Here is a 15684-nt window from a genome sequence, read left to right as displayed (position 1 = left end):
CTAGATATAAGAACTCAGAGATCACCAAATTGATACAGTCAAAAAAGGTCTTCACCCAGCACATTATAGTCAAATTGTCAAAAGTCAAAGACAAAGGGAGACTTCTAAAAACAGCAAGAGAAAAGCATCTATCATATATAAGAGAGCTCCCCCTGACCCCAGCCATCACATTAACAATGGATTCCTCAGCAGAAGCCTTACAGGCAATGACAGAATTAGATGATATATTCAAAGTAGTGAAAGGAAAAAAAAAAAAAAAGGCCAGCCAAGGATACTATACCCAGCAAAGCTTTCCTTCACAAATGAAGGAGAAAGCAAGTTTTTGTTTGATTCCCAGATAAGCAAAAACTGAGAGAATGCATCACCACTAGTCTGATTCTGTAAGAAGTGGTTAAGGGGTCCTACAACTGAAAGTAAAAAAATTGTATCTACCATCATGAAAACACATAAATGTATAAAACTCACTGGTATAGCAAATGTACAAATAAGGGGGAGAAAATACTCAAATGTTACCGCTATAGAAAACCATCAAGGCACAATGATAAAACAATAAGAGAGGAACAAGGGATATACAAAACCACCAGAAATCAATTAATAAATCAATGGGAATAAGCCCTCACATAACAATATTAACCCTGAATGTAAGTGAATTAAATTTTCCACTTAAAATTTGTAGGCTGTCTGAATGGATAAAAAAAATTACCCAACTACATGCTGCCACAATAAGCTCACTTCACCTGTAAAAACACGTATAGCCTGAAAGTAAAGGGAATAAAAAAAATATTCCCTACAAATTGGAAACCAAAAGTGATCAGGAGTAGCTATACTTAACATCAGACAAAACAGATGTTAAGTCAACAATGGTAAAAAGAGACAAAAATGGTCATAATATAATAATAAAGGATCAATTCAGCAAAAAGATATAACAATTCTAAATATGTATGCACCCAACAATGGAGCACCCAGGTATATAAAGACAATATTATTAAATCTAACGGGAGAGAGAGGCTCCAATACAATAATAGTTGGAGGCTTCAACAACCCACCCTCAGCATTAGAAAGATCATCTAGATAGAAATTTAACATAGAAATATTGGACTTACTGCACTTTAGACCAAATGGACAAAATAGATATTTACAGAATTACATTCTGTAAATTGCAATTGCAGAATATACATTGTTCTCATCAGCACATGGGACGTTCTCTAGGACAGACCATATGTTAGGCCAGAAAACAAAACTCAACAAATTTTTTAAAATCAAAATTAAACCAAGTAACTTCTCAGACCACAATGGTATAAAATTAGAAATCAATGACCAGAGGGACTACAGAAACTGTACAAGTAGAAATTAAACAACACGTTCCTGAATGACCATTGGCTCAAGGAAGAAATTAAGGAGGAAATAAAAAGTGTCTTGACACAAATGAAAATTTAAATACAGTATACCAAAACCTATGTGATATGGCAAGCAATGCTAAGAGAGAAGTTTATAGCAACAAACATCTACATCAGGAAAAACAAACCCACAAAGCTCTCAAATAAACAACCTAATGATATACTTCAAAGAAACAGAAAAGCAAGAACCAAACCCCAAACCTGAAGAAGAAATAATAAAGATCAAATATAAGAGCAGAACTAAATGAAATAGAGACTAAAAAGATCAATACAAAGGATCAACAAAACAAATATGGTTTTGTGTGTGTGTGTGTGTGTTGTTTTTGAGATGGAGTTTCATTCTTGTCACCCAGGCTGGAGTGCAGTGGCACAATCTTGGCTCACTGCAATCTCTGCCTCCCGGGTTCAAGCAATTCTCCTGCCTCAGTCTCCCAAGTAGCTGGGATTACAGGCACCCACCACCATGTCCGGCTAATTTTTTGTATTTTTAGTAGAGACAGAGTTTCGCTACGTTGGGCAGGCTGGTCACGAACTCCTGACCTCAGGTGATCCGCCCGCCTCAGCCCCCCAAAGTGCTGGGATTACAGGCGTGAGCCACTGCGCCCGGCCCAAAAATTGATTTTTTAAAAGATAAACAAAATGAATAAACTTCTGGCTACACTAACCAAGAAAAAAAGTGAAATGACTCAAACAAAACCAGAAACAAAAAAGGTCACATTAAAACCTAGAAGAAACAGATAAATTCCTGGATGCATACAACTTACCAAGACTGAATCGGGAAGAAATAGAATACCTGAACAGGCCAATAATAAGTAATGATGTTAAATCAGTAACAAAAAGTCAAACAAACAAAAACCAAGGACCAGATATCTGCCAAATTCTACTAAACTTTCAATGAAAAACTAACACGAATTCTTTTCAAACTATTCCAAAAAAGTGGAAGAAGAGGGAATATTCCCTGACTCATTCTATAAGGCCAGCATTACCCTGATATCAAAAACAGACAAGGCCTCAACATCAAAACCTACAGGGCAATATCCCTGATGAGCACAGACACAAAAATCCTCAAGAAGATACTAGCAAATCAAATCCAACGACACATCAAAAAGATTATACACCATGATCAAGTGTGATATATCCCATGGTTGTGAGGATAATTCAACATATTCAAATCAATATGTTGTGATACATCACATTAACAGAATGATGGACAAAACCCATGTGATCATGTCAACTGATGCAGAAAAAGCACTAAATAAAATTCATCATCCTTCATGTTAAAAAAAAAAACTCTCAACAAACTAGGCATACAAGGAACATACCACAACATAATACGGGCCATATATCAGAAACCCACAACTAACATCATGCTGCATGGGGAAAAGCTGAATGCCTTTCCTATAAGAATGGGAACGGAACAAGAAAAGGATGCCCACTTTCACCACTGTGTATTAGTCAACATAGTGCTAGAAGTCCTAGCCAGAGCAATCAGATAAGAGAAAGGGGGAAAAGAAAAAGCGTCTAAATTGGAAAAGAGAAAGTCAAACTATCCCTCTTTGCAGATGACATGATCTTATATTTAGAAAAACCTAAAGTCTCCACGAAAAAACTCTTAGATCTGATTAACAAATTCAGTAAAGTTGCAGAATACAAAATCAACAAATAAAAATCAGTAGCATTTCTCTACACTAATAATGAACTACCTGAAATAGAAATCAAGAAGGAAATCCCATTTATAATACCTACCAAAAAGTAAAATACCTACAAATAAACTTAACCAAAGAGGGAAAACAGCTCTCCAAGGAAAACTATAAAACAGTGATGATAGAAATTGAAGTGGACACAAACAAATGAAAGGACATCCCATGCTTGTGGATTGGAAGAATTAATACTGTTAAAATGACCACACACCTAAAGCAACCTACAGATCCCGTGAAATTTCTCTCAAAATACCAGTATCATTTTTCACAGAAATAGAAAAAATAATTCTAAAATTTATATGGGAACAAAAACGAGCCCAAATAATCATAGCAATCTTAAGCAGAAAGAACAAAACTAGAGGCATTATACTACCTGGCTTCAAACTGTTACAAGGATATAGTAACCCAAAGAAAAAAATATTTGAATAGATATAGACACATAAACTAACAGAACAGAATAGAAAACCTAAATATAAATCCACATTTTTTACAGCTTACTGATTTTTTACAAAGTCACCAAGAACATACATGGGAGAAAGGACAGTTTCTTCAATAACTGGTTCTGTGAAAATTGAATATACATATGCAGAATAAAGTATATATTTCATTGTATATCAAAATCAACTCAAAATAGATTAAAGACTTAAAAGAAATCTCTGAAAGTATAACACCACTAGAAGAAAACACACAGGAAGCACTTCAGGACACTGGTCTAGTCAAATATTTTATGGCTAGGACCTGAAAAGCGCAGGCAACAAAAATGAAAATAGAAAAATGGGACTATATTAAACTAAAAAGCTTCTGCACAGCAAAGAAAACAATCAGCAGAGTGAAGAAACAGCCTGTTGAATAGGAGAAAACGTTTGCAAACTATTCATCTGACCAGAAACTATTACCCAGAATACACAAGGAACTCAACTCAACAGCAAAAAAAAAACCAAAAAAAAAAAAAAAAAAACCCATTTAAAAGTGGGGAAAGGACATGAGTAGACAATTCTCAAAAGACATACAAATGGCTCACAAGTATATAAAAAATAGTCAGTATCACCAGGCATCAGGAAAATGCAAATCAAAATCACGAGATATCATCTTGCCCCAGTTAGAATGGCTATTACTAAAAAGACAAAAAATAACAGACGCTAGCAAGGATTCAGAGAAAACAGAACTCTTCTTCATACTATCGGTGGGAATGTAAATTAGTACAGCCATTATGAAAAGCAGTATGGAGATATCTCAAAAAACTAAAAATAGAACTACCATATGATCCAGCAATACCACTACAGGGTATTTATCCAAAGGAAAAGAAATTGGTATGTCAAAGGGATACCTGCACTCCCATGTTTATTGTAGTATTAGTCACAATAGGAAAAATATGGACCCAACCTAAGTGTCTATCTACCAATGGATGAATAGATGAAGAAAATGTGGTTTATATACATAATGGACTACTCAGCTATAAAAAGAATGAAATCCTGTCATGTGCAGCAACATAGATAGAACTGGAGGTCATTACGCTAAGTGAAATAAGCCAGGCACAGACACAAATGTTGCATGTTCTCACTCATATGTGGGAGCTAAAACACTAATCTCATGGAGTTAGAGAGTAGAATGATGGTTGCCAGAGACTGGAAAGGGTGTGTGTGTTGGAGGCAGAGGATGAAGGAAGATTGGTTAATTGGTACAAACATACAGTTAGATAGAAGAAATAAGTTCTAATGTTCGATAGCAGAGTAGGTGACTATAGTTCACAACAATGTATATTTCAAAATAGCTAGATGAGAGGACTTGAAATGTTTCCAAAACATAGAAATGACACATACTTGAGGTGCCGGATATCGTGAATATCCCTACTTGATCATTACACAGTCTATGCAAGTAACAAAATATCACATATGCTCCATAAATATATGCAAATATTATGTATCAATAAAAATGTTTTTAAAGTTAAAAATGTATAGTTCACAAGATAGCTCAAATAAACTAATACAAATTTTACTTGTGGATAATACTCTGTGTGTTTAAAAGAAAGATACTATTTGCAAATAATCTATTGCTTCACTCCAAATAAATTGAAAATTATTAGATTTAATTATACTTTGAGATGATATATACTTCTTAATTGTTGAGAGATGTAGATTTTCTTTTCATTGCTAGTGTTTGTCTCTGTAACACATGACACTAGGTGACGTCTGGTGCCACACTTTCATTTGTAATAAAGACCTGTTCCTTTTCTAATAAGCAGCATATATATCAACATGTTTCCCATTCAATTTGAGTCCTCCTATAAATCTAGCACCTGTTTAAGTGCTATGAAAACAGTATTGGTCTCATGGAACTTACTTTCCTGTGCCATGACTCATATAAAGAAACAAATAATAAAATATTTAACCATAGTTTCAAAGTTCTACCTCCAGCATGGTAGGATAAGCCCAGTATAGCCTAATTCTCCCTCTAAAGCTCTAGATATAATGAAGCAACTACATGGGGACTCTGAAAAGTAAACAAAAGTAAGTCGGTCATGGAATGTAGCCAAAAACGTAGAGGTGCTACCTCTAAGAGGTAAGTCTCCCAGGTCTTTGATTTTCTATCTCATGGCCTTTCCCCAAGGAAAGGACCTAGTCACACAACTGTGCAGAAGAGTAGCAGCATGAATGGCTAAAACTGCAATAAAAACCCATCTTTCTGGACAGAGGAACCAGGAAAAGGGGCCTCAGAAGGCCAGAATGTATGGGAATTTCCAGAGACGGGAGAGCTGGAAAGGGGGATCATCTGTATATGAGCCTATGCAAGACTTGGGCTTATCCCTGAGTTTCATAAAGGTTGCACAGATCAACATAAACATAGCAAAGGTTTTAAAATCTGAACTAAAATTTAAACTACAAAAGATGGCTGACTTTTGTAGCTAGCGTGCACTGTTCTCATTGAGAGGAGACAAAGTGGTAAGTAAACATTAGTTCTTCGACTGTATCATCCAGGAGGACGTTCTAGGATTCATCAAGTAAGTAATGCAAGCCATGGAGAACAGAGAGGAGTGAGACAGGATAGTTGCTCACCCAGGATTGGTGTGGAGCCAAGGGAGACCCCCTAGCAATGTGGAGAAATGGTGAGTGAGAGGCCCTGGGTACCCGCACTTCTGCCATGGACCTTTGCAACCCCGAGCTCAGAAGATCCTTCCTGACCCCTTCCACCTAAGGCCTCTGCACAGACACAGAATGTTGCATGGAGTCTGGGCAAAGCCACCACTCAGGCATGTGCCGAGACCAAGGGGCCTTGGACCCCTGGGCTCATGGAACTAGTAGCTATAGCTCCAGCAATGGGGGAGGCCAGGCTCTCTCTCATGCCCCGAGGATAAGGGCCAAACCCAAGACAGACTGCATGCCTCGCTTTTGCTGTACCTTCCTGGACAAGGACCACTGGTCTTGGACCCCAGCATGACCACCCCAGCCCCACCTGAGCTCTCAGGCTGGTAGCAGTTCTGCATTTCCCTGGGACAGAGCCCCCAGAGGTAATAGGCAGGCCCACCATTTTTGCCACCGAGCAGCCCCACTCCTACTGGCCTCAGGCTCATGAAAAAGTGAAGAGCTTAAGCATGATTGTGCTTCAGCACAGCATAGCTGCCTTATGGAAAAGTAGCCAGGACGCTTTCCACATGGGTCCCTGTCCCTGTTCCTCTTCACTGGACAGGGCCTCTCAACCTGGGCTACTAGCACAACTCTGCTGCCCCGACTTGAACACTTTAGTCAGTGGCAGCTCTGCATTTCACTGATGAGGAAATCCCAGAGACAACCCACAGCCACTCTGCCACTGCAGCTGAAGTGGCACTGCCCTTATTGCCCTTGCTCTGGAGAAGGAAAAAAGGGACTGATCACTTCACTACCACTTCCAGGATACCACAGCTTCCAAACAGAGAGGAGCCTGGTCTCTCTTCCTTGTGAGTCCCCACCCTGTACTCTTCACAAGGCAAGGCCCCCAGGAGCAGCTGTCCCACACCCAACTGAACATTCCTACTGGCAGTAGCTCTGTATTCAATTCAATGAGAAGACTTAACTATCCTAAATATATATGCACCCAATACTGGAGCACCCAGATTAATAAAATAAGTTCTTAGAGACTTATGAAGAGACTTAGATAACTACACAATAATTGTGGGAAACTTTTAACACCTCACTGACAGTATTGGACAGATCATTGAGGCAGAAAAACTAACAAAGATATTTGGGACCTAAACTTGACATTTGACAAAATGAACCTAACAGACATCTACAGACCATTCCACCCAACATAGAATGTACATTCTTCTCATCTGCACATAGCACATACTCTAAAATTGATCACATACTTGGCCATAAAGCAATTCTCAAGAAATTGAAAAAAAAAAAATCCTACCAACCACACCCTTGGAACACAACCCAAAGAAACAAGAAATCAATACCAAGAAGATCTACTAAAACCAAACAATTAAGTGAAAATTAAACAATCAGCTCCCCAATGACATTTGGGTAAACAATGAAATTAAGGCAGAAATCAAGAAATTCTTTGAAACTAATGAAAACAAACATACAACATACTGGAAACTCTGGACACAGCTAAAGCAGTGTTACAAGGAAAGATGATAGTGCTAAATGCGCACATCAAAAAGTCAGAAAGATCTCAAATCAACAACCTAACATCACACCTAGAGGAACCTGAAAAACAAGAGCAAACCAACCCCAAAGGTAGCAGAAGAAGAGCAGAGCTGAACTGAACTGAATAAAACAGAGACAGGAAAAACCATGTAAAAGATCAACAAAACCAAAAGTGGGTTTTTTAAAAGAATAAATAAGATTGATAGACTGCTACCTAGACTAATAAAGAAAAAAGAGAGAAGATTCAAATAAACACAATCAGAAAGGACAAACGGGACATTACCACTGACCAAGAATATTATGAATACCTCACAAACTGGAAAACATAGTAGAAATGGATAAATTCCTGGAAACATACAACCTCCCAAGATTGAACCAGAAAGAATGTGAATACTTGAACAGACCAATAATGAGTTCTTTTTTTTTTTTTTTTTTGAGACGGAGTCTCGCTCTGTCGCCCAGGCTGGAGTGCAGTGGCACGATCTCGGCTCACTGCAAGCTCCGCCTCCCGGGTTCATGCCATTCTCCTGCCTCAGCCTCCTGAGTAGCTGGGACTACAGGCGCCCGCCACCGCGCCCAGCTAATTTTTTGTATTTTTAGTAGAGACGGGGTTTCACTGTGGTCTCGATCTCCTGACCTTGTGATCCGCCCGCCTCAGCCTCCCAAAGTGCTGGGATTACAGGCGTGAGCCACCGCGCCGGGCCATGAGTTCTAAAATTGAATCAGTAATAAAAAACCTACTAACCAGAAAAAGCCCTGGACCAGACAAATTCACAGCCCAATTCTACCAGACACAGACATAGAAAGAACAGCTGGTACCAATCCTACTGAAACTATCCCAAATAATTAAGGAGGAAGGTCTCCTCCCTTACTCATTTGATAATGCTAGTATCATTTTGATATCAAAACTTGGCAGAGACACAACAAAAAAAAGAAAACTTCAGACCAATATCCCTGATGACCAAAAATGTAAAAATCCACAATAAAATACTAACAAACCAAACCTAGCAGCACATCAAAAAGCTAATCCACCACAATCAAGTAGGATTTATTTCTGGGATAGAGTTTGGTTCAACATACGCAAATCAATAAAAGTGATTCATCTCATAAACAGAAACAAAAACTACATGAACATCTCAACAGATGCAGAAAAGGCTTTTGATAAAATTCAAATCCCTTCATATTAAAAACCCTCAACAAACTAGATAGCAACATATCCTAAAATAATAGGAGCTATCTATGACAAACCCACAGCCAACATCATACTGAATGGGCAAAAACTGGAACTATTCTCCTTGAGAACTGGAGTAAGACAAAAATGCCCATTCCCACATTTCTATTCAACATATCGCTAGAAGTCGTAGCCAGAGCAATCAGACAAGAGAAAGAAAGAAAAGGCATCCAAACAGGAAGAGAGGAGTCAAACTATCTCTCTTCATGGATGATGTGACACTATACCTAAAAAACCCCATAGTCTCTGCCCAAAGGCTTCTAGATTCGATGAACAACTTCAGCAAAGTTTTAGGATACAAAATCAATGTACAAAAATCAGTACCATTTCAATACACCAATAACATACAAGCCGAGAGACAAATCAAGAGTGAAAGCCTATTCACAACAACAACAAAAAGGAATAGGAATACAGATAACCAAGGAGGTGAAAGAGCTGTACAGTGAGAGTTACAAAATACTGTTGAAAAAAATCAGAGGTGACACAAATGAAAAAATATTCTATGCTCATGAATAGGAAGGATCAATATTTTTAAAATGGTCAAACTGCCCACAACTATTTACAGATTCAATGCTAATCCTGTCAAACTACCAATGACATTTTTTACAGAATTAGAAAAAACATTCTAAAATTCATTTGGAACCAAAAAAGAGACCAAATACCCAAAGCAATCCTAATCCAAAAGCACAAAGCCAGAAGCATCACACTATCTGACTTCAAACTATACTATAAAGATAGAGTAACCAGGCAGGGTGAGGGGGCTCAAGCCGGTAATCCTAGCACTTTGGGAAGCCAACATGGGCAGATCACGAGGTCAGGAGTTTGAGACCAGCCTGGACAACATAGTAAAACCCCGTCTCTACTAAAAATACAAAAAAAAATTAGGTGGGCGTGGTGGCAGGCGCCTGTAATCCCAGCTACTCAGGAGGCTGAGGCAGGAGAATTGCTTGAATCTGGGAGGCAACAGTTGCAGTAAACTGAGATCTTGCCATTGCACTCCAGCCTAGGCAACATTGTGAGACTCCATCTCAAAAAAAAAAAAAAAAGAGTAACCAAAACAGCATGGTACTGATATAAAAATAGACACATAGACCAATGGAACAGAATACAGAGCCCAGAAATAAAGTCATATATCTATAACCACCTGATCTTCAACCAAGTTGACAAAAACAAGCAATAGGGAAAGGACTCCCTATTTAATAAATGCTGCTGGGATAACTGGCTAGTCACATGCAGAAGATTAAAATTAGACCTGTAACTTTTACCATATACAAAAATCAACTCAAGATGCATTAAAGACTTAAATATAGAACCTAAAACTATAAATACCCTAAAAGAAAATCTAGGAAATACCATTCTGGACATTGGCCCGGACAAAGATTTGATGATGAAGATGCCAAAAGCAATTGCAACAAAAACGAAAACTGAAAAACGAGACCTAATGAAATGAAAGAGCTTCTGCACAGCAAGAGAAACTACCAACAGAGCAAACAGACAACGTATAGAATGGGAGAAAATATTTGCAAACTACATATCCAACAAAGGTCTAATATTCAGAATCTACAAGGAACATAAACAAATCAACAAGCACAACACAAACAACCCCATTAAAAATGGGCAAAGGACGTGAATAGACACTTCTCAAAAGAAGATAAACACATGGTCAACAAGCCTATGAAAAAATGCTCAATATCACTAATCATTAGGGAAATGCAACTCTAAAGCACAGTGAAATACTATCTCACACCAGTCAGAATGGCTATTATTAAAAAGTTAAAAAAATAACAGATGCTGGCAAGGTTGTTGAGGAAAGGGAATACTTATACACTGGTGGTGGAAATGTAAATTAATTCAGCCACTGTGGAAAGCAGTCTGGAGATTTCTGAAAGAACTTAAAATAGAACTACCATTTGACCCAGCAATTTCATTACTGGGTATACACCCAAAGAAATATAAATCATTTTACCACAAAGACACAGGTATGCATATGTTTATCACAGCACTATTCACAATAGCAAAGACACAGAATCAACCTAGAAGCCCATCAGCAGTGGACTGGATAAAGAAAATGTGGTACGCATACACCATGGAATACTACATAGTTATTAAAAAATGAGATCATGGCCTTTGCAACAACATGGATGGAGCTGGAAGCTGTAATCTTAAATGAGTTAATGCGGGAACAGAAAATCAAATACTGCATGTTTTTACTTATAAGTGGTAGCTAAACATTGAGTATATATGGACACAAAAAAGCGAATGATAGACACTGAAGCCTATTGGAGGGTGGAGTGTGGGAGGAAGGTGAGGACTGAAAAACTACCTGTCAAGTATTATGAGATTACCTGGGTGACAAAATTATCTGAACACCAAATCCTCATGACACGCAATTTACCCATGTAACAAACCTGCACACGTATCCCTTGAACCCAAAATAAGAGTTGGAAAGAAAAATGAAAAATAAAATTCTAACTACAGCTCAGACTAACCCCTGAGTAGCAAGCACATCCACAGGGTAGCACCAAAGCAGCATAGGAAAGGCATTAAAATCGAATCTGAGATTAGAATCACTTTCCACAGAAAGCGAGAGTACGCTTAGTCACATGGATTGCCTACTAAAACAAACAAAAAATTAATATTATCCAGAGCATAAGAGAACACATAATCATATCAACATAATATTCAAATTTTCCAATATACACTCCAAAATGACTTGACATATTTAAAAAAAAAAAAAGGAAAATGTGTCCAATTCTCAAGGGAAAGGACGATCAACAGATGCCAATCCTGAGTTGATCCAAATGTTGGAATTATCAGAGAAGACTTTAAAGTAGCTACTAACTATGGTCCCTGGGGTAAAAGACCAAACTTGAAATGAACAGAAAGGTGTAGGTACTCAAGAGAGGAACAGAAACCACTCAGAAAATGAAGACTTAAAAAATACAGTATCTAAGATTCTAAAAATCTCTGGGTGAGCTCAACAGCAGAACAGATATGACAGAGACAAAAGTAAGTGAACTGCAAGATATAGCAACAGAAAATATCCAGCATAGATAGATATGAGGAACAAGAGAGAGGAAAAAAGATAGAAAAATAAATGAACAAGGCCTTAGAGACATGTAGGACACTATCAAAACAGCTAACATTCTTGTCACTGGATTCCCAGAAGAGAAGAAAATAACTGGGGCAGAAAAATATTTGGAAAAAGTAATTTCTGAAAACTTCCCAAAATTACTGAAATACATCATTTTACAAATTCAGGAACTAGAAACACACAAACAGAATAAATAAAATACCTCAACTTATCAGAATCAAACCATTTAAAACCTAAGTGTTTAAATCTTGATATAATCTAGAGAAAAACGAAAAATTACATATCGGGGAAAACTATTTGAATGACTACAGATGAGACCTGAAGATAGTCTTATGTTTTTAAAATTTATTTATTTATTTATTTATTTATTTATTTATTGGAGACATGGTTTTGCTCTGTTGCCTAGGCTAGAGTGCAATGCCATGCTCACAGCACACTGCAGTCTCAAACTCCTGGGCTCAAGGGATCCTCCCACCTCAGCAACAGCCACCCTAGTAGCTGGGACTACAGGTGCATGCCACTAGGACCGGCTAATTTTTTTGTATTATTTTGTAGAGACAGTGTTTCGCCACGTTGCCCAGGTTGGTCTCAAACTGCTGGGCTCAAGTGATCCACCCACCTCAACCTCCCAAAGTGCTGGGATTACAGGCGTGAGCCACCAGACCTGGCCGAAAATAGTCTTTTACGAGTTTTAAAGCTTTGATTTTTCCGTAAGTGCACTCCTGGTAACTTGAAAACATTGCACATTTGTCTCCTTTCTGTGGCCAGAATTGTTTTGTATCTCAAGTATGGAAAGGAGCTTTGCCAGAATCCTCCCATGCTAAGTGTAAGTAGAGCAGTTAGACTTTAACATGGTTGTGTAATAGTAATGAACATTCACATCTGACTTCAGGCAAGGCATGGCTGGAATGAAAAACATTGACCGTTAAGTGTTTTAAGGTGAACTTCTCAGATACTAGATCTCTTAGCTCAAATAGTGGAATTTCGAGGAAAGTACAGGGTTTGCTCTTTATCTCCTGAGAAATGCGATGATGATTCTTTAAAGTACTGAGGGGTCAGGGAGAGGAGAAAACCATTAACCAAGAATTGTATAATCAGCTAAAATATTTTGCAGAAATGAAGGCAAAAGTAAAATAGTCTCAAATGAAGGAAAATGAAGGGAATTTGTCACAAGCAGACTTGCTCTAAAAAGAATGCTAAAATTCTTCAGGATAAAGGGAAATTATACCAGAAGGAAAAATGGATTTTCAGGAATGAAGCAAAACATAAATGTAAATGGGTAAGTAAATATAAAAGACTATTTTTCCTCTTGAGTTCTACATGACTGTTGAAAGCAAAAATTATAAAAACATCTGATGGGGCTTCCATACATATAAATGTAATACATATACCAACTAATGACTAAAGGTCAGGGAGTGGGGTAGGAGACAGTGGTAAACCTATATGGTTGCAAGGCTTCTTTCTACATTTTACTTGAAGTGGTATAATAGTAATAGTAAGTAGACTGCAAAAGTTTAGGTATGTATATTATAATCCACAGAATTACCAAAAAATTACCAAAAAGTATATTAAAACTATAATATAGAAATTAAAATGGAATATTACAAATTTTTAAATAATCCATAAGAAAGCAGGAAAGCAGAAACATAAAAACAAAAATATAGAGGAAAAACAGAAAACAAATAATAAAATGGCAGGCCTAAATCCAACCATATAATTACATTAAATGTAAATTATCTAAACACAGCAATTAAAACACAGAAATTGTCAGATTGGAATTTTTAAAAAGAGATTTAATATGTGTTATCTACAAGTAACTTACTTTAAATATAAAAATAGATAGAAAAAAGATGGGAAAAATATACCATGGAAAAATGAATTTAAAAAAGCTGGACTGGCTGTATTAATATCAGACAAAGTAGATTTCAGAACAAAGACATTACTAGGAATAAACAGGGATAGTACAGATTGATTAAAAAGAGTCAATTTATCAAAACACAAGAGTTCTAAACGTGTATATGTCTAACAACAAAGCTTCAAAACACACAAAATAAAAATACACAGAAGTGAAATGAGAATTAAAGAAATCCACAATTATATTTTGAAATGTCAGTGCTAACAAAATCATCAACTTGGTATGAAACTACATTCTGCCCAACAATAGGAAACAAAATATTCTTTCATAAGTGCACATGGGACGTTCACCAAGATATTCTGGGGCAACACAAATCTTAACTTGAAAAGAACTAAAATCTTAAAAGTACATGTGTGTGAGAGTGTGTGTGTGTGTGTGTGTGGTGGGTTTTTTTGTTTGTTTTTTGTTTTTTTTTTTTTAGATGGAGTCTCAGCCAGGCTCACGCCTGCAATCCCAGCACTATGGAGGCTGATGTGGGTGGATCACGAGGTCAGGAGTTCAAGACCAGCCTGACCAATATGATGAAACCCCATCTCTACTAAAACTACAAAAATTAGCTGAGCGTGGTGGCACGTGCCTGTAGTCCCAGCTACTTGGAAGGCTGAGGCAGGAGAATCACTTGAACCTGGGAGGCAGAGGTTGCAGTGAGTCAAGATCGTGCCACTGCACTCCAGCCTGGGCAACAGAGCAAGATGCCATCTCAAAAAAAAAAAAAATTGCTATATGGTAGCTCATATTGTTATCTCTTGGTGTGCTTTTATTGTTTTACTTGGCAATTTTATACATCTAAAGTATACTGCTACATAATCAACTTGACTCTTATTTACAAAGGACTTCAAAGCTTAGTAGTGACTTAAGCACTATTAGAGAATGTTTTAGTGCATATTGAGTATCAGTTATGATTTTCAATGGAAATAAACCCAAAAGGCAATTAACTGTCATTATAATTCTGATTATTAGAATAGAACAATAGCTACATATTGGACATTTCACCTCCTGCCTTTAGAACCCTTAAGATGCAATTATTTAATTTTGAAACATACCCTTTTTGTTTCCTTTGCAGCCTGAGAATCATTATTTTTTTCAAAACCTTCTTTCAGCTCCTAGTCCTTGAGTGATGAGTGTGGTCATATAGATGCTTATATCATACAGATAATTTTATATCATATAGATATTTTAAACACTGAATAACATAGCAAAAACCTTTGAAAGCAAGATGACACCTAAGACCAATGGCTACCATATAAGGCAAACATATCAACTGTGAATTGAATAGTAAATGCTACTCCTGCACCAATGAATAGTGTCATGCATTCAAGTACCAGGTATGGCTTTTTCTGCTATGACACATGACTTCTTAAGAGCAGATAATCACACAACAAACAACATATTATGTAATTAGCATTTTCTTACTTATTAAAAAATAAATTTTTAGGCTGAGCATGTCGGCTCAAGCCTCTAATCCCAACACTTTGGGAGGTCGAGGTAGATGAATCTCTTGAGCCCAGGAGTTGGAGACCAGCCTGGGCAACAAAGCGAGACCCTGTCTCTACACAAAATAAAACGTTTTTTAAAATCAAAAATAGACCAGCCGCTGTGGCTCATGCCTGTAATCCCAGCACTTTGGGAGGTTGAGAGGGGTGGATCACCTGAGGTCAGAAGTTTGAGACCAGCCTGACCAACATGGTGAAACCCCGTCTCTACTAAGAAATACAAAAATTA

Source organism: Theropithecus gelada, chromosome 2 (assembly GCF_003255815.1).
Source record: "Theropithecus gelada isolate Dixy chromosome 2, Tgel_1.0, whole genome shotgun sequence".
Classification (NCBI taxonomy): domain Eukaryota; kingdom Metazoa; phylum Chordata; class Mammalia; order Primates; family Cercopithecidae; genus Theropithecus; species Theropithecus gelada.
The sequence above is the reverse complement of the archived record's forward strand: the minus strand, read 5'-3'. Positions refer to the sequence as shown.